The sequence below is a fragment of the Bos indicus x Bos taurus genome, chromosome 13 (genome assembly GCF_003369695.1).
Source record: "Bos indicus x Bos taurus breed Angus x Brahman F1 hybrid chromosome 13, Bos_hybrid_MaternalHap_v2.0, whole genome shotgun sequence".
Lineage (NCBI taxonomy): Eukaryota > Metazoa > Chordata > Mammalia > Artiodactyla > Bovidae > Bos > Bos indicus x Bos taurus.
In genome coordinates, this window is record NC_040088.1 from 52,428,798 (window position 1) to 52,449,625 (window position 20,828).

The 20,828-nt window shown below is 37.9% G+C and overlaps 1 protein-coding gene across 2 annotated transcripts in view; it reads right to left on the reverse strand.

The window, feature by feature from the left end:
• Positions 1-20,828, reverse strand: part of PTER (phosphotriesterase related) — a 75,744-nt gene that overhangs the window by 52,085 nt on the left and 2,831 nt on the right. Inside the window, exon 2 of one of the 2 annotated variants that reach the window (XM_027559853.1) lies at positions 15,685-15,911. The exons of the other annotated variant lie outside the window; for it this stretch is intronic. The gene's annotated coding sequence lies outside the window, so the exon portion shown is untranslated. The remainder of the gene's footprint in view (positions 1-15,684; positions 15,912-20,828) is intronic. 2 annotated transcript variants of the gene reach the window in all.

Below are 20,828 nucleotides of genomic sequence, written 5' to 3' on the forward strand. Positions count from 1 at the left end.
TGAATAAAGGAAAATTTAGTCGAACTCTATGATTCCAATAAGATTCCCCCCTCCTCCACTTTTTTCATTTTAGTTTGCAAGAGGAAAGGGCACATAATATGTAGAACTATACCCCAAATCCCGATGGATTATCCCACAAGTAATTACTTTTCTTTTATATACAAACAAATGTGACAGTCTAGTTTCAATTACACCTTCTTAGTGAGAAATGAAGAGAGCAGTGGCTACATACATAAAATTCTCAAGCCTGCAAACTAAACCTCAAGCATGATATATTTTAAAAAAATAGTTTCCAGCAAATATAGCATAATAGAAAACTGTCCAAATTTCAAACAGCTGTCCAACTATCAAATAGCTAGGATATTTATTTGAAATTACTGCTGCCAGATAATCCCCAAAATGTGGTGGCAGAGAGGGGAGCTTGATTTCAATTTTTTGCAAACAGTGCTTAATAATAAAAGTAGTTAGGGACTTTTCTGGTGGTTCAGTGGGTCAGTGGTTAGTCCCACCTTGCAAATGCATGCGTCGCAGGTTTGATCCCTAGTCAGTGACCTAAGATCTCACATGCCACGGGTCAACCAAGCCCGCATGCCCCAACTAGAGAGTCCTCACACTGCAATGAAAGATCTCACACGATACAACTAAGACCCGATGCAACAAATAACTAAATAAAAATAGTTTTTAAAAAGTATTTAAAATATATACCACATTTAAGGAACATAACTTCCATCTGCAACACAGGAGACACAGATAACCATTTGAAAATTTTCGTAGAAATCTAGCATCACATTAAAAAAGAAAAACCTTTCCACTATAAATGACAACTGAGTCCTAAAAGTTAGCAGAAGTGGCCACATTTTGGGGGACCCAGCAGAAAGCAGCAGTTGGGAGATGGTTAGAACAAAGATGCTTAAAAAAAGATGGTTGAAACAAACCAGATGGTTTGTGAAAAATGAGTAATATAGTCAACATGGTGACACCTGGCCCTCCTTTCTGTAACCCTGTCAGAGTGCAAATTTGCCCAAGCTTTCTGAAAAGCAGTTGAGCAATATGCAGCTAGCGTTTTTAAATGTTACAGTGTTCCTAGAGATCTGTCTTCAGGAAATATTTAGATACCTGTAAAAAATACTTATGCCCAAAGGTTTCTTTAAGGCATTATTTTAAAGAGTGGCCAAAATATCTAATAATATAGGAATGTTTCCCTATAATCTAGCAATATTTAATGATAGAATAAAATGCTCTTTTAACATGTGAAAAAAATGCAAAACTGTAAATTTATGGCAAGTGTATATAGCCACATATATGTAGAGTTTAACTAGAAATACTAAAATGTATTGTGTATCTTTGGGCAGTAGATAGTGAAGATAAATTTTTTCTTTGTTGCAAGTTAATGTTTTTTTCAAGCTATGAAAATAAAAAGCTTGTCTGTTTTGTTAAGTTCATCTTACGCCCTTCTTTTTTTTGGATTTCACATATAAGCAATATCATATGGTATTTGTCCTTCTCCTAATTATTTCACTCAGTATGACAATCTCTAGGTCCATCCATGGTGTTGCAAATGGAAAACAGATTTGATCATGTCTCTTCCTCCTTTAAAACCCCCCTAAAAGTTTCCCATTGCCCTTAGGATAAAATCCAAATTACCTGGCATGACCTGTAAAACATGGTATGGTCAAGTTCCTGTCTACCTCTCCAACCATTTCACTCTACTCCACCCATTCACTGTAACGATTCTCCTCCGTGGCCTTTCAATTACTCAAAAAGGCCAAACTCTTCAACTCAAGATCTTCCTACAGACTCTAAGATTTGTGTCATTTTCTCCCTCCCTGATTTTGTGACATAATTCTCAACCCAGTGTCATTTTCTTAGATGCCTTCTCTATTTTCAAGTTTGTGCGGTCCTGAGGGCACCTGAGAATGGCCCTAAGTGTATTCCCCTCACCCCTTCCTTGCCACAGTGCACTTCAGGTACCTTCTCCCATTGTCCACCTCTCTCCAGAAACCTCCAGAAATTAACCCTTTCACACCCAGTTTCTCCATTCTTTAAAAAAGCCAGTTATCAGATTCCTTTAATATTTATTGTGTATCCCTTAACTGTAAGACCTGGTGCTTGGCAGGTAGAGCCTATGAGAAATACTCAACATGCTTGCACCTATCTCAAAGCCTTTGATTGTGTGTCTGCCTCTTTTTTTCTGAGATAACAAACCCAGCCTACTCCACCTCCACTTCCTCAATCCGTGTCCTCTCCTGACTAACTTGTACAAGGCCTTCAGGAGGCAGTTTTCGCATCATTTCTAACTGGAAGCTTTTCCTGATGTTCCTCCTTGTTGCTCAAGCAATCTGGGTAAGATGCCCACTTCAGGTGCTCTCATGTCTGAGGTTACCCTTGAAACTCACTTCTTGTCTCAATGTCTCTCCATCAGACTTTGAGCTTCTTGAGGACACAGTCCATGTCTTATCTCTCAGTTTTCAGCCCCTGGCAGTATCTGGCACACAGAGGTACTTAATTAATAACTATATGCTTGCTGGTTTTAATCCAGCCTTTTTCCATTAAGGATTTGAGGTAACTTACACAAAAGACATATAACATAAAACAAATACTAAAGCCAAGGCAAGGAAATAATAAGCAGAAGTAGAATTAGGACCAGAAGAGAACAACAGGTTTGTGGTTGTTAGAAAATGGCTGAAAATTTTCTTCCTGGAATATTTATAAATATATATGTGATATAGGTAATTCTGAGATCATAGCATGCCCCTTTTATGACATATCACATTATTTTCCTAAATTAGAACCACTGAAATTTATTTAAAAGTATGGCAAATGTTTTCCCCAAAGTTTGGGAGCTATGAATTTTGATGTCTTGTTTGTTTTTCTAACTTTCCTATATATGTGCCTTCCAAGTTCTCAGAACATAGCAAATATGCCATTGTAGCTTAATCCTTCTGCACCCCATGCAATACTACATAGGAATACATATACTTTAAAAAAAACTTTCCCTTATGAAATAAAAGCAAGACTCTTGAACATACAAAGAAAAAAAAAAAAAAAAAATGAAGTGGCTTTTCTTCAAGGATGTTCCTGCCTGAATTTGTAGACACCAAATATAAATCAGGCAACTAAAAATACTTAGTAAAATTGCTACAAGTGATTCATAGTAGTAACCACTCCTTTATAATGAGTAAAACTGGATAACATCTCTTACAACTAATTTTTTTTTTTAATACATAGGCCATCCACACTAATTTCTCTTTAGGATAGCTAAACTTCAAAATAATTTTCCTGGAATCCCAGAAAGTCTTTCTGTTGCACAAATACCTGTCTATCTAAAAGGTATGGCCCACAAAATCATCTCAGGCCATGTACTTTGAAGACCACACAGTAGACTGTCTTAGTTTCTGTGTCTTAGACACAGAAGAGTCTTGAGTTTCACTATCCTGCTTAGCTAGTTCAGACTTAAAGACTCAGTATGAGGTATGTGCTTTTAGATCATCAGGCTTAGCCTGTTCGGTATAAAAAAAGTAGTCTTGCAGAAAAAGGTCAAGGAGAGCCAGAGGACTCTTCACCTGAATCTAGCCCTTGTCTTATTCTAGAAACTTCCAAAACACTATCTGTTGTCTACCTGGATACCTGTATGAGACATGTCACCCATGTTTGAGGAAGAGGTGCTGATGTGCTCAGTCATGGCTGACTCTTTGCAACCCCATGGACTGTAGCCCGCCAGGTTCCTCTGTCCATGGAATTTTCCAGGCAAGAATACTGAGATGTGTTGTACACATAACTACCTTGGCTTTGATAACCACTTTAATTCCATTCCCACACATGGAGAAGTAGGTACCACCTCTGAGCAGTATTAGTTATAGGCAAGAAGCAGATGCCCAAAAAGTGTCTATACAGGGACTTCTCTGGCAGCCCAGTGGTTAGGAATCCATGCTTCCAATGCAGAGGGCATGGGTTCGATCCCTGATCAGGAAACTAAGATTCCATATGCCCCATAGTGTGGCCAAATATATATATATATATATAAAGTGTCTGTTCAACCAGTGAACAGTTTGAGCTCTACCCACCCTTCAGTTCCACACTGATGGACCATAATTTCAGCCAAAATTAATCTGATGCTCTCATCAGCACTGTGGCCTCTTTATCAGCTTGTGATCAGCTATTGTTATTTGTCTTGAAATAGTAAGAGAAGCAACTTTGATGTGTAGGTTTGAGGGGATAATTTGAGCCTTCAGTTCTCAGAGCATTGAAATGTGGCATAAAAGAGCCTGCTTTCCGGACATCCACAAGTTTCACCTGTGTACATTTCAATTCGACGTCTGCTGAAGGTGTTTGCTGAGGATCTACCATGTCCAAAGGAGGAGGATACTATGACACACAAAGATGAAAAGGAACACTTGTGCCTTAGGAAGCTGAAGCATTCCAACATAAGTGTGTGATACAGGGCGAGCTTCCAGTGCAAGATTGCTATTTTCTGTGTATTAGTGGCACAGCTATGGTATAAAGCAGAGTGCAGTAAATGTTAGAAGAGAGGTACAGAGCAAGTGCCCTGGAGAGTACTGTCTGGACAATGTTCACCAGTGCTAGAGGGACTGCGAGGGCTTCCTGGAGGAGGTGGCATTTAGGCAAGCCTGCAGAACATTAAGATTTTAGCAAAAAGGCATTCGGGTAGCATGAGCAATGAAAGGCATGTTTAGGGGTTTGTAAGCAATCTTTAGAGGCTCAAACAAGGATTGAACAGCAGGTCTGTAGCAGAAGACACTACAGCATGGGCTAGCCCCAGAGGATGAGACTTGTATTAGGATGGTAATTAAATGGGCAGCGCAAGGATAGGCTGAATGCTGGAGACCGAAGGCTAGGATGAGTTAGGAAACAAAAGTGAATTTTCATCCTTCCTCAGAGACTTTAAGAGCAGGAGTACATTTCAGAGGAAAGGAATTCTGGATGAACATGGGCCTTTTTTCTCCACTAACTTGCAAAAGTGTTACAATGCTAGCTGCGTAAAATACCTTTCCCAATCATAGTTTGAAAACAGATTGGAAAGTCTTAAACACTGACTGAACACAGCATGACTTGAATACTCACTGACCTCTCAAACTTACTGATGGAAAAAATGAAATCAAAATACTTTGAGCAATTAGAACATTCCCAGTAACTGAACTCTGAACTCTCAAACGACAATGACCACTACGAATATCACATGGTATGAATGTGTTTCCCTAAAACTGTGACTGTCGTCAGTCCCAACTTTCCATATTGCTGGTTTCATTACCTTCAAGAGATTATGAAATATCAAAAGTATGATCTACAATGATAATGTCATGCATTTCTCTGAAAAGCCCAGGACTCTCTCTGCACTTTAATTAAATCTCCAAATGTCCTTGTGACATGAACAAGGGATCACTAGAAGGTGAGCCACCGAGAAGACAAGAAGACTGGACCACTGGACATACTTTTAGCTGAAATCCACTTTTATTATTATTCCCATTTCACCAAGGAGGAAATGGGGTTTATTCAGATAAGAATGATGGGCTATCTTCCATTTTCACTGAAGGCAGAATGTACAGCTCTAGTCCCTGGAAGCATCCCCTAGGAGGCCTTTAAAAATAGTATAAGAGAAATCTCTCAGGTTTCTTCTTCGCAATTCAACTGCTACTTTTTTTTCTTTTTTTATTTATTTATTTTAAAATTGTAGTATAGTTTATTTACAATGTTGTATTAGTTTCTGCTGTACAGCAGAGTCAGTTATCAATATACATACAGCTACTCTTAGATTTGATTCCCACATAATTAACCTGCACTTATTAACGAACACTTAAAATGGGCACCAAAAAAATAGACATCGTCCTTTTCTTGCAAAAGAACTCAGGACAAGAATCCAAATGTATCATGATATCCAATCTCTTAGCTCTGATTGGCGAGCTTGTCAGAAGCTTGGCTGCCTTCCCCATATCCTCATCCTTCCCTTAGCAACACAGAGATTGGGTACCAGTCTTAAGGAGGTTGGTTATGTTAAAGACACAGTTACAAATAGCAAAAACTAGGAAAAATGAAGACTAGAAAACTGAGTAAGTCTTGACTCTTGGTTCTACTCTTAGGATAGTGGTATGGATTCTAAAGTCAGACTCTAAAAAATAGACATGCAGTTATCATATATTATCTAGTTTATAAACTAAATCCACTTCTTATGAAGGAAATTAAAGGGCCAAAACCACTTCACCAGACTATATCAACACTGTTTCGATCTTACCACCTCCTAACAAACTACTGGTTTTTCCAGTAGTCATGTATGGATGTGAGAGTTGGATTATAAAGAAAGCTGAGCACCGAAGAATTGATGCTTTTGAACTGTGGTGTTGGAGAAGACTTTTTGAAAGTCCCTTGGACTGCAAGGAGATCCAACCAGTCCATCCTAAAGGAGATCAGTCCTGGGTGTTCATTGGAAGGACTGATATTGAAGCTGAAACTCCAATATTTTGGCCACCTGATGTGAAGAACTGATTGATTTGAAAAGACCCTGATGCTGGGAAAGATTGAGGGCAGGAGGAGAAGGGGACGACAGAGGGTGAGACGGTTGGATGGCATCACCAACTCAATGGACATGGGTTTGGGTGAACTCCAGGAGTTGGTGATGGACAGGGATGCCTGGCATGCTGCAGTCCATGGGGTCGCAAAGAGTCGGACATGACTGAGAGACTAAACTGAACTGAACTGAACATCCTACAAACCACAGTCATGGCTCCCAAGGAAACAAAGACAGTTTGTGGGTGGGAGAGGGAATCAGAAAAAAAGATAGATGCTGCCTGTGGTTTTAGGTAATAATTTATCACTGAAGTCTAAAAAACAAATGGAGATACAAATAATGAAATCTTACAGCAATGATCAGTTGTAAGATGCCATAATGATCCAGACTATGCTTACAGTTATTTAGATTATCATAAAAATGGAAAGAAAAACATAAAAAATTTTGTTGAGAATCTGTAGATCCTCAAGTTTGAGAAAAATAGTGTTAGAGATAATCTTCACTGATGGGTCTAGGAAAGAAGACAAGATAACGAATTTTGCTTGGTCCTAAGAGAGGGTGGCATCTGACACAGAAACCTCTTTTGGGGAAAGACTCGTATTTGATGTACTAAAAATAAAGTAACAGACAGCTTATTTCTACTCCTGAAAACTGATTTACTACAATGGGAGCCAGGGCAAGTCTGTAATAACTACCTGTGTCTTAGAGCAACAATCACTCTTTCTCAATCTTTGAGATGGCAGAAAAAGTGCTCTAATGGAATTCCAAATTCTCTAGATAATGTCTCACAAAATTAGGAAAACTACCTACAACCAAAACAAACTTAATGGATCCCTAGTCATGTATATGCATTTAAATATAAAGGAAATGTATTATTTATTTTCCTCCTAAAAGTAAGATACCCTAAAAGATTTAGAAAGTTTCTCTAGTATTATAATTTAATTTCATACCTCAAATCATTGCTGTTACTTGCTTTCTAAGAATTCACAGAAAATAATATATTTTAAGTATTATTCAACACACTATTTCCTTTCATTGAGTTCTAACTGTACTTTAACAAGTATGTATATGCCAAAGCACTATAATTTTAATCTCTTCTTTGCATTAGATTTGCATCTGCAACTTTCATCATTTCCATCAATTTCCTAAATAGAAAAGACTTTTGAACTCAAATTACAAGTCTGCTAAAACATGACAAATTATTAGCTGTATCTAAACAAGGTAGGGCTTTGCATTTAGATGAATGGCTTTGAAGCAGCTAAAATAAACATTAAGATTAAATATTAAAATGTATAATATTTATAATTAAAATGTGAAAGCTTCAATTAATGTTACATACTATTTGATCTTGAAATTTTTGAGCTCTAAGGGACTACGGAGATTACTTAATTCAAAGACTTCATTTTTATTTTTATTGTATTTTAAATATTTATTAATTTATTTGGCTGTGCTGGGCCTAAATTGTGGCATGTAGGCTCTTTAGTTGTGATATGTAAACTCTTAGTTGAGGCATGTGGGATCTAGTTCTCTGAGCAGGGATTGAACCCAGGCCCCTCTGCACTGGGAGCACTGAGTCTTAGTCCCTGGACCACCAGGGAAGTCCCAGCAAAGGCTTCATTTTCAGATGTAAAAACTGAATCTTTTTTTTTCCTGGTAACTTTGACCAGAATCCAGTCTCCTAACTCATTAGTCTGGTGCTGCCTTTATTCAGAACCCCAGGGATGGCGGAGACTGGTGGGCTGCCGTCTATGGGGTCGCACAGAGTCGGCCACGACTGAAGCGACTTAGCAGCAGCACAGCAGCAGCAGCAGCCTTTATTCAACCACGTAGATATTTACTGTAAACACCACATTAAGTTATCCTGGTGTCCATTAATGTGGAAATACCATTCAGAGGGAACATCACTCACTGGCCTCAGGAAGAAGAAAATCTAATCCCGCCTCAGCTGTGGCCTAGATGGCATGAAGCAAGCCATTAAGTGCAAGTTATAAAAATAAGGACTGGAGTAATTTGCATGTATCTACCTAAATTGGTTGTTGCAAGTAGTGGTAATAAAAAATGATGATAAAGCATCCAGCATCTCTAAGTGCAAACGAAATACTTAATAACAAAAATCTCAACTATATTTAAACCCAGGAGTAATAACCTCTTTGAGTCATCACTAGGAGGGAGTATATATTAGCTATTGCAAGTCCTTATGCCATCTGAATAAGCTAAGGCAGGGCTTTATCTAACAAGTTCAGCAGCTCCTGAATTTTCCTAGTTTTTCATAATCTGTCTTTATGTTGACCTAAACCATATAGAAATTATCAATTAAGAACAAATTAGAACTCTGTGACTTATCAAATGCACTACTCATTACTAAACAGAGATAAATGTTAATGAAGCATTTGTAATGTTGCCAAGAATCTGAAAAATTTACTAGAGAACTATCCTGTAACTGATACATGCAGAGCATAAACCCTGCCAAATACTATTCTCTAATAGCAAAATATAATTTCCTGGGTGACATGTAAAATCGTCCAGTTTGAGCTGACCTTTAGAAAATAAAAACTTATCAACTAGATTCTCTTGGATAAGAAATAAATCTTGCAACTTCGAGGGATGGGAAGAATGAATAAGTAGCTTTTTACAGTATTGTGGGAAAAAAAAAGAAACAAATATATTTTGAGGGATAAACTGCATATACTATGCATAGGAAATAGTCTGAAAGAAAGAAAATACCCAGAGGTGCTAATAGAGGTTATCTCTACAGGTGGAATTTTTTTAGTTAAATCTCTATTGGAGTTTAGTTGATTTACAACGTTGTATTAGTTCCAGGTGTACAGCCAGGTGAGTCAGTTACACACATACATATATCCACTCATTTTTAGATTCTATCCACATACAGGTCATTACAGAATATTGAGTAGAGGTCCCTAAGCTATACAGTAGGTTTTTTTTTTTTTTTAATTTGTATTGGCATATAGCGACTATAAGGGTAGAATTTTTTGTTGTTTTATTTTTCTCCTTTGTGCTTATCTGTTTTGTTGGATTTTGAACGTGGATTAAGTGTATCATATTTTTAAAAAGATTATTTTTAATGGCAAAAAACATTGCTTTAGTTTCTTGTGTTGAGGGAGGTAAGGTACTCTCATGCCCACTTCAAAATAAAACCAGAAGGCTTCACGTGTTAAATGATGGCAGTGATAGAAATGGGAGTTGCCTCCAGGGTTCTTGGGTCTGATGTGGTTCTTGGTTATTTTAGGGTGCCAGCAGACGGGGAGAAAGTCTCAGGAGGCCAAGTCAAGGTGAGCTTTCACCCTGAAGGACTAAAGGGCAGAACTGTAAATGGTTCTAGCCATTCCTAAACCTCTACTTGGCATGCATTCCTTCCCACCATTTTCATTTCTGGCTTGTATGTCTCCTCCTTAAATTTAAACAAGCATTGCTTTCAGTGTTTAATTACAACTTAATGGAAACACTACTTGCATTCAAATTAGCTTTTCGTTTTCACAACACGAATGTGCATCCAAGTTATTGTGTCATTATAATCTCATGTTATAATGGCTTCATAATGCAAGTCCCTGCAGAGTTGAATTACTAGTTTCCTATGGTAATCACCCATCACTAGAATATCATAATCACATAAGCACAGTCCCCACACGCTTCCACTGCAATCATTTTGACATTGTAAGAGCATTTTAATAGTATTAGCATAGATTCTCCAGAGAAATCATCTCATTGTCACTACATTGCCATATAAGATTAATTGTGATGGAGCCCTGTCGTTGTGATATGAAAGCTTAAAAATATTTTTTAAAAAGTGATGCTTAGCAGTAAAGCATTTCACTTCTCAAAAGGTCAGTGCATTTTACAGTAAGGTTGGCCTTGAGACCTTTAATTGAAAAAATTTCCTTTCACAGGAGGTGAGGTTTTTGTTTTCATTGTTTCTCTGTGTTTGTTCAGGATTCTGTAAGAAAGGAGGTCAGTTCCCTCTGTGGTACAGAAAGGAAAAGCAGACGTTGTCCCTGTCTTTAAGGACTTTGTAATTTAGTCAGGTTTATGACCAATTACATGCAGCATTAATACTCTTATGCTAATTTTTAAAAGAATTTTTTTTTAATGTGGCCCATTTTAAAGTCTTTATTGAATTTGTTACAATATTCTTTACCAGCTGAGCCACCAGGGAAACCCAATGTTACAATATTGCTTCTGTTTTATGTTTGGGGTTTTTTTGGCCATGAGGCGTGTGGGATCTTAACACACACCCCTACATTGGAAGGTGAAGTCTTAACTTCTGGACCATCAGGGAAGTCCCCGTACGTGAAATTCTGAAGTAACTGGTGTTACATACCTATAAGAACAGTCACACAAGGTGCTCCTGGAAAGAAAAGGTTTGCCAATTAATAAAGGGTCAGACAAAAACTGTATGGCAGGAATGGAGTCCAGGTTATCAGCCTTCCTTACAGTCCAGCTGGCATCTCTGTAGCCGTTAACCAAGGGAAAAAGGAAGGCCACCAGAGACACTAGTGGGTTTCACAGCCACAGCCCCACCCAAGGATGAAGCAAAAAGAGGCTGTGGGCACGAAACCGCTCCTCTGCTGGGGTCTGAGCAGAGCATGGAAGCTGGACCTTGATCTTTCTCACTAATAGAGGGATGAGCAGAGATGGTCTCCCTAAGCACCACATCAAGGCTCAGAAAAGCACCGCCCAGGCCCTGACACTCTCCTTGGTTTGAAGCCACAGAGTGAACTGCCTGTGTGTGTCAGTGACAAATGACATGTGATGCAGAGCCTGGCAGGGCACTGTGTTCGCTGGAGGAGCCTCTGATCTTCTCTGGAGACACTGTGGGGGAATTGCAAACGGATTATCCTCCCTCTCAAGGAATCCTTCTTTCTGCTCAATGTTCAGTGAGAGTCAGGTCACAGCCAGCATTGAGCATGGTGAGAGGCCTGTGGCAGGCGTTCTAGAGATGCTGATGGATGGAGGAGTTCATTATCATGGCTGGAGAGAACACGCAGGCTTCAGAGCTGCTGTGGGTCTGAAAACGCACGGGGCAGATGTGGAATACAGACTCTCCGGTCACATTAATGGCAGAGGAATTACCAACTGGCCATGTCTCCTACTTTATTAAAGATTGCCTGTTTTCTTAGTGATGGCAAATATCAGCATTCAGAGGTTTCATGGTTGCAAATTTTGCCCTTCTTGAGTTATATGTGCCTGGGAAATCTCAGAACTACGCCAAGGCTCAGTTTCCCAAAAAAACTAAAGACACTTTTAAAATTGGAGCGCAATGAGATACAGATGTGCTTTCTAAGTGCTCAAAGCTGCTTTTACTGACAGGCTGTGGAGCAATATTATTACATAAACGAAATTAGTTATCCTTCCTTTAGAAGTGATTTTTAATTTCATAGGTAAATCTATGGCCCTTGATACCTAGTCTTCCTTGAGTTCTTGCATGGGCATCACATGACATTCAACTCACTTCTCAGGCTGTTGCTCAGAGTAACTCATGTCATATGCTTTTCCTTATGAATTCATATCGAAAATTACTTTGATTACCTTTGGTTATCAGTTTTCTATTATTTCATTATCAGACATACTGAGATTAAAAAATCAGGAACTCAGGGAGATTTGAATCCAAGAGCACTAACCATAAGAACAGAAATTTTATTTATCATGGGAAATATATTGAAATCTTGATGCTGCTTAAAAAATACCAGTTTCCCTCTCTTGTTCAAATGTATTGAAGGCAACAGACATCATTCATGATAATATGCAATAGGTTAATCTTTTGATACAAACAAAAGTTAGAAGCTCCATGATATCACTTATATGTGGAATCTAAAATATGAACATATCTGTGAAGCAGAAACAGACTCACAGACATAGAGTCATAGAAACATACCACACAGACTTGTGGTAGCCAAGGGGGAGGGGGTGTGGCAGGTGGATGGACTAGGACTTTTGGATTAACAGATGCAAACTATTATATATAGAAGGGCAGATAATAAGATCCTACTGTATAGCACAGAAAACTATATTCAATGTCCTAGGATAAACCATAATAGGAGAGAATATGAGAAAGAATTTATATACATGTATGACTGATTCACTTGGCTGTACAGCAGAAAGTAACACAACATTGTAAATCAACTATACATTGATTTTTTTAAAAGTTAGAAGCTATATAATATATTAAGTGCCATCAAAAGTTAATGCTAACGTGCTGTATTCCAAAAGTGGAAAAATACACACAGATGGGACAGCATACTACTTTATGAAAATATCACAATTTCCCAAAGAGAAAGACAAGCTAGAAATTTACCAACTACATCCATATTACCAAAAAAAAAAAAAAGTTGACCTGCTCAGAGTGTGTCTTTGGGTAAATCACTTAGTCTGTGGGCCTGTTTTCTCATTAATAAGACAAAGGAATAAGCAAGGTGATTTCTAACATTCCTTTCAGATACAACTTCTCTGATTCTATGTGAAGTAACATTCAAAGACCTGTAAACTGGTTTTGTAGGCACCCCTCCAAGAGTTCACTGTGTTTAGGTGTTAAACAAATGGGGACATACATGTAGTAGAAAATCAGGCAAAACATTGCTATGCAAGGAACAGAAAAACATTGATCTTTCTAGTTCTTTTTCTGATTTCCCACCAAGGCAAACCATCCTATAACAAATTATACTACAGTATTTACTGTTAACTTCAGATTACTACTAGCAAATGAAAGAAAAATATTTTGCTACCTGGATGATTCCTTTTCTACGGTCACCCTTTATACTGCTTATGACTAAGAGTAAATAGAGGCACTAGTATAAAATAATGGTGGTGATTAGCCCTCAGATAAATGATGCTGACTATCTAAACTGGGACCCCCAGGTAAGAACTGGGCTGCAGAGCAGGAGGTGAGAGGCAGGTGAGCAAGCAAAGCTTCATCTGTATTTATAGCCATTTCCCATCACTCACATTACCTCCTGAGCTCTGCCTCCTGTTAGATCAGGGACAGTGTTAGACTCTCATAGGAGCATGCGCCCTACTGTATGTGAATCATCCTGAAACCATCCCCCACTCACCCCACCCCACCTCCACCCTGGGTCTATGGATAAATTGTCTTCCATGAAACCAGTCCCTGGTGCCAAAAAGGTTGGGGACTACTTGTCTAAGCAACTGAAAACTTGGCTTTTTCCCAAGTACCGGTTAAAATGATCCATTATCTAAGTATATGTGTACACAGATACATATGCATACATAGGTAATTACATTTTCTATTGTTTTCGGAGTTTCTAATCATCACAGTACAGGTGCAGAAACTATTCTGAAAATGACTGTGTGCTAACTTCTCAACTAAGAATTATTTTACTTTTTAGTGGGCAGTGAGATAAGTATAAACAGTCAATTTGCTTGTTTTTTGTCACTGTTTTCAGAAAGTGATATATACATCACTGGTGTTCAAATTGATTTTAGGTGATATATGGACATTTTAAAATGTTTAAACAAAGTATTTACTTATTTAACATATGTTAGGGGAGAAAGTAATAAACACTGCAAGCCTGTGATTTCAGACATTTTTGCTTAGGATGAGGCCAAAGAAAAACAATGGGTTGGTTTAAAGAAAAATATTGTCATTAGTAGTGAAGCTAGTATATAGGCATAGCAAACATTCTTCTTTTTTTAACTTTTTAAAATTAAACCTTTTATTTTATACAATGTTGTGATAGTTTCAGGTGAACAGTGAAGGGTCTCAGCCATACAGATACATGGATCCATCTCCCCCAAACCCCCTCCCATCCAGGCTGCCACATAACATTAAGCAGAGTTCCCTGTGCTGTACATTAGGTCCTTGTTGGGCAAATACTCTTAAAGATGATATGAGAGTGAATCAAATTTGATGAATACCAGTGAATGATGAATTTACTCATTCACTCTGATGAACATTATACACAGAGAGTTCAAATCAGGTACTCTGTGATAACCTAGACATGTGCAATGGGGTGGAAGAGAGGTTCTAAAGGGAGGGGACATATGTATACCTATGGCTGATTCCTGTTGATGTATGGTAGAGACCAGCACAATACTGTAAAGCAATTATCCTCCAACTGAAAATGAATAAATTTTTAAAATGACATTTAACATCTCTGCAATGTCTTGTAACACATTTAATTTTTCTGGCCTACTAAGGAACTAACTCCTGTTAGTTCCCCACAACACATCAGAAATATAATCTTGACTTCTAATTAGTCAGAGAAAGTTATTATCCAGTTTTAATTCTCAGACCTTTTCATTGATCCTATAATTGACATTATTTTAAATGCTGTGGATATAAAAATATAAATGTGATATTATATGGTGTAAAAAACTATAGATCGAGACGTTGTGGTCAGACATAGTACAACTACTTAGTAAGTTTTCCAATTTTTACAGAGTAAAACTCTAAAGTTTTAATACATCACTCTTTTTAGAGAGACAAGATATAAATAAACTCTCCTTTAGTGACAGTGTTGTAAAATCATCACATTATGTGGGAATAATTCCTGAAAACTTGGGCTTCCCTGGTGGCTCAGACAGTAAAGAATCTGCCTGCAATGTGGGAGACCTGGGTTCGATCCCTGGGTTGGGAATATCCCTTGGAGAAGGGCATGGATATCCACTCCACTGTTCTTGCCTGGAGAATCCCATGAACAGAGGAGCCTGACAAGCTACAGTCCATGGGGTAGCAAAGAGTCAGACATGACTGAGCGACTAACACTTTCACTTTTCTTAACGAAAACTTATTTTAGCCAAAGTATTACTAAAAAAAATATAAAAATAAGTAAGTGCAAACACCTTCATCAGATAACACAGTATCCTTACATAATGCTTTATGAAAACTCCACATTAAAAAAAAATTGCAATTCTGATTTTAAAAGCAAAATAATTTAGAAACTAATCATTTTGACCTCACTGTGGCAAGAATACGTACTAGCAAAGGCCCATGAAATATCCCTAATGCTAGAAACTGTATATGTTCTTGTATATATTTTAAATCTAACAATTCAATGACATTCAGTAGGCAAGAATATATAGAACTATGTAGAATCTGCATGGAGACTGTTTAAACTTGAATCTCTTTGCTTGACATATTTTAATTTTTCCACTGAAATACTCTGATAGACAAAAAGTTAAAAAGGCAATACCTGGGAGGAATGAAGAAGATCAGGAAGAAACACCGCGACTGGATCTGCTGGGATCTTCTATCTCCCTGGACACGTAGCAGGGCAGATGCAGCTGTAAGGTCAGAGTCTCCGTCCTGTCTGTACTTAAAACAGCAGAATCTTCACTACTTATGCACTCCGCTGCTCCCAGATATTTAGTTCCACAGGAGAAAGAAGAATACTTGGAAACTCTTCTTTCCTGGTTGATACTGGGGCAAGTTCAAAAGAACACAGAAGCCAAACGGAATCAGTTTTAGGCCTTAGATCTGCACTGGAGGCCAGCGGCCCCTTCTGAAATTCCTGTGTTATGTGAATTTGTGCAGTAGCAAATGAAGGCGCGGAAGTTAAAAACTGAACTTGGAGAAACTGCAGCCTGGGAAACTCTATAACTTGTAGAAAAGCACTGACTCATGAAATGATAGACGTGCCATAGACCAGGGAGTGATAAATAAGAACATGTGTCAAATAATCTAGGCTAAAACTAGCGAAGACGTCCTTGTAGCCTTTCCTGGGTAAAGGTTTCACAATACTTTTCTATGGAGCAACGGGTAGTGAAAACCACATTCTACCCACGTGTGTATTCTCTTATGTAAACGTGCATACCTTACCATTCAAATTTAATCTGTCCCTCTAAATGTGATGGTATCAAATTTTGCATTACAGGAGAGAGAGATATATATCTATGTATATATAATTATATATAAAGAAGAAATGAATTATATATTCATATGATTATATTATGTGATTACATAATTATATGTAATTATAATTATATAATTCTCTTATTTGAACTTATTAATATGGACATTTTAAAAGTTTACAAATGTAGAAAGAGCAGTGTAATGAACCCCTATGTATCATCAGTAGCAGCTTCAACAGTAATTCCAACTACAGTTTTTGAAGGGAAAACTAATGTTTCACAGCTCATGCAAAACCATTCAACCAATTATCCCAAATATTACTAACATACTCTTATAAACCCACATAACAATCCTCTAAGGATTTCTGGCTATCCGTTTACTGCAAAAGGCATTTTTAAAAAGAGCTTTAAAAAAAAAACAAAAAAAAACTATAATTCTGTTCTGAAGCTGAACATGGTGAAGTTCTCCAGTATCAACTCTAGTATGCATGGTTGATGCAGACAGGGCACGTCGACGTCTTTGAGGTTTTCACGTTCCCAATATTTCTTCAAATATAAGAGCTTATCTAACTTCCTCTTGGTTTATCATCTTTCTTCAGAGACTCTTCTGCTTTCATGGACATTTTCAGCTGATAATAAGGAGGCAGAGATTCAGAACACATCTTACAGCAGGAGCACAAGATGTCACCCTCTAGGGAAAAGATGTGCGATAGGACCAAAGTGTATTTTATATCCTGTTACCCTTTTTGATGCCAGACTAGTCAAGGCATGTTTTTGATTCAGAGAGGATATTTTAGGTTAAAAATATGTGCTAGTTTTCATCACAAATATCTGGATGGTGATAGTTCAGACAGCAAGATATACTTGCTTACATGCATTTTATGGTTAATAGCTTAATACACTATGTAGAATTTATCTAATCATGTTGCTTTGATTTTCATCAGTTCAATCTTTTAAGTCACAAACATAAAGCTCTCCTCAAAGTAATGTTAAGAGGTTCCTAAACTGAGTAGACTCTCCAAAAATTTGTAGTTATCACTTGATTGTTCAAATTTGATAATTTTTTTTAAGCCCTCCAAAAATGGTAGTTTCTGGAGACCACTGGGTTTCCCTGGAGGCTCAGACAGTAAAGAATCCACCTGCAATGCAGGAGACCCAAGTTTGATCCCTGGGTCAAGAAGACCCCCTGGAGAAGGGAATGGCTACCCACTCCAGTATTCTTACCTGGAAAATTCCATGGACAGAGGAGCCTCACAGGCTACAGTCCATGGGGTCACAAAGAGTTGGACACAACTGAGCGACTAATCACACATGCACACACACAGACCATTATTACTGTAGGCTAGTCTGATGGGCTGAATTGTACCCCCTCTAAACATTCTTAGGTTCAAGTCCTAACCCCCACTATCTCAGGATGTGACAGTATTTGGACACAGGGTCTTTAAAAAAGGTAACTATATTAAAAAGAGTTTGTTACAGTAGGTCCTAATCTAACAGACTATTTCGTGTAGTTGGAAGAAAAGATTAAGACACAGAGTGAAGACCATGTGACGATACAGGGAGGACAGGGTAATGAACAAGCCAAAAAGAGAAGCTTCAAAAGAAACCAAATCTACCTACAACCTTGATTTCAGACTTCTAGCCTCCAGAAAAATGAAAAAATCAATTTCTTTTGTTTAAGTCACCCAGCCTGTGATATTTTGTTATGCAGCCCTAGCAAACCAATACAGTCTGTAATAGAGGTCGTGCAGTCCAAGCCATGGAAGTGGCCTTTAATTACACCAGGGGGCTCTGGGTCTATCAAGTGAGTAGAAAATTTGTCAAGAGTCTGGCCAGGCATATGCAATATAATCTAATCCTTTTTGACAAATGTTGATGCCAATGAGGTGACAGCTCAGTGTATAGACTGAGAGGAAATAAATCATTATTGCAGTTATTTGTCAGGGCTTAATAGAAAAGCTTGCTGAAAAGTTAAGCAGATACCACACACAACAGATGTGGCAGCTGTATAATGTGAAATACCCCTGAACCAGGGAATCCACTTCATATTTCCTACAAACTTTCACAGACCAACAATATGACATCTAACTTTTCAGAGACATAAGGAATGTAGTAGATGAGACCTAGAAATGTGACAGGATAAACGTGATAACTTTGAGATTGTATGAAATAAAATATTTTAAATATTTCAAAAATCAATAATATACAAGTTTGAAAATAGTAAGCAATATTAAGAAAGACACCTTTTTTGGTACACAAAAATACGAAGGATTTTGTGGTTGCAATGGACTTTCAATTGCACACAGAACATTAAATTCATAATAATATTTACCAATAGAGTCTTCAAAGTGTTTTTCAAACACTAAATAATTACCCAATTAAGCCATTGCGAGATAAGCTGTCATTACTCTGGATTTAGTGGAAAGGACTAATAATTTTTATTTTAACAGTTTCTGTGAAGAAAGACTCAGTGTTTACTGAACACAACTGTGAGACACAGACCAGCCTTTTAGTGAACAGGGAACAGAAAAAGCAAAAGGTTGATTAGCTAAGTGAATTCAGAGGAAGACAGAGACGATTAAGAACTTAAAACCATGACCAGTGAGAACAGAGAATTTAATATGCAAAACAGAGACCAAAATTGGCAGAAAGCTACTTATGAAAACTGCCAATATTCAGTGTGACTGACTGACAGTGGAGGATCTTTGGTCATGCCCTGAACAACATAATTCATCATACCAGTGCTCAGGGCAGTCATGTCCAAGCAATTTATCATCATCATATCATTTGTCTGAGTAAGAGAGGGGGAGAACTTTGATTGTTAACCTCTAGGGAGACTGGATTTATAGCCAACATCCCTAAGAAGGCAGCATGGCTCTGCCCTAAGCAAAATGCTCCCTGCTTCGCTTCTGTTTAAGTCAGAGGAGAAGAGGGAACACATTGCTTCCTGCATGGGGAGAGCAAAGTCTAGGTCTGATCCTCTTGGATCTGAAATAAGGAAGCAAGGAAATGATAGTTAAAGTATTTGTTCGAGGCTGCTTTAAAAAAAATTAGAAAGTAGTCAATGGTAAGTAGGGATGATTCATTTCAAGTGTCCCTTGGTGACAAAATAGTTTCTGCAATGCATCTATTGATACAAATACATTTGGAAAGAACTGTCTCTTAACAATGAATCTGTGAACCTTCCTCTATATCGGAAAACTTGGGAAGAATGCTGAAATTTTAAATAATGTATTTATATAGAAAAATACATTTATATTTTATAAGTATGTAAGATATATTTATATATTATAAATATACGTTTTATATTACATATTTTAAATATATAAAATATATTTATATTTTATGTATTTATAAATATATCTGTATCTATAGATATCAGATCAGATCAGATCAATCGCTCAGTCGTGTCCGACTCTTTGCGACCCCATGAATTGCAGCACGCCAGGCCTCCCTGTCCATCACCAACTCCTGGAGTTCACTCAGATTCAGGTCCATAGAGTCAGTGATGCCATCCAGCCATCTCATCCTCTGTCGTCCCCTTCTCCTGCCCCCAATCCCTCCCAGCATCAGAGTCTTTTCCAATGAGTCAACTCTTTGCGTGAGGTGGCCAAAGTACTGGAGTTTCAGCTTTAGCATCATTCCTTCCAAAGAAATCCCAGGGCTGATGTCCTTCAGAATGGACTGGTTGGATCTCCTTGCAGTCCGAGGGACTCTCAAGAGTCTTCTCCAACACCACACTTCAAAAGCATCAATTTTTCAGCGCTCAGCCTTCTTCACAGTCCAACTCTCACATCCATACATGACCACAGGAAAAACCATAGCCTTGACTAGACGAACCTTTGTTGGCAAAGTAATGTCTCTGCTTTTTAACATGCTATCTAGGTTGGTCATAACTTTCCTTCCAAGGAGTAAGCGTCTTTTAATTTTATGGCTGCAGTCACCATCTGCAGTGATTTTGGAGCCCAGAAAAATAAAGTCTGACACTGTTTCCACTGTTTCCCCATCTATTTCCCATGAAGTGATGGGACCAGATGCCATGATCTTCGTTTTCTGAATGTTGAGCTTTAAGCCAACTTTTTCACTCTCCACTTTCACTTTCATCAAGAGGCTTTTGAGTTCCTCTTCACTTTCTGCCTTAAGGGTGGTGTCATCTGCATATCTGAGGTTATTGATATTTCTCCCGGCAATCTTGATTCCAGTTTGTGTTTCTTCCAGCCCAGTGTTTCTCATGATGTACTCTGCATATAAGTTAAATAAACAGGGTGACAATATACAGCCTTGACGAACTCCTTTTCCTATTTGGAACCAGTCTGTTGTTCCATGTCCAGTTCTAACTGTTGCTTCCTATATATTTATATATAAATCGCATTTTTCAAAATGAAAATGACAGCCTTAATTCCTATCCCTCACGGACATTGAACCTTTATGTACTTTACACTTTAACACCTGCTGCCCTTAGAGAATGTGATTAAACATCTAAATG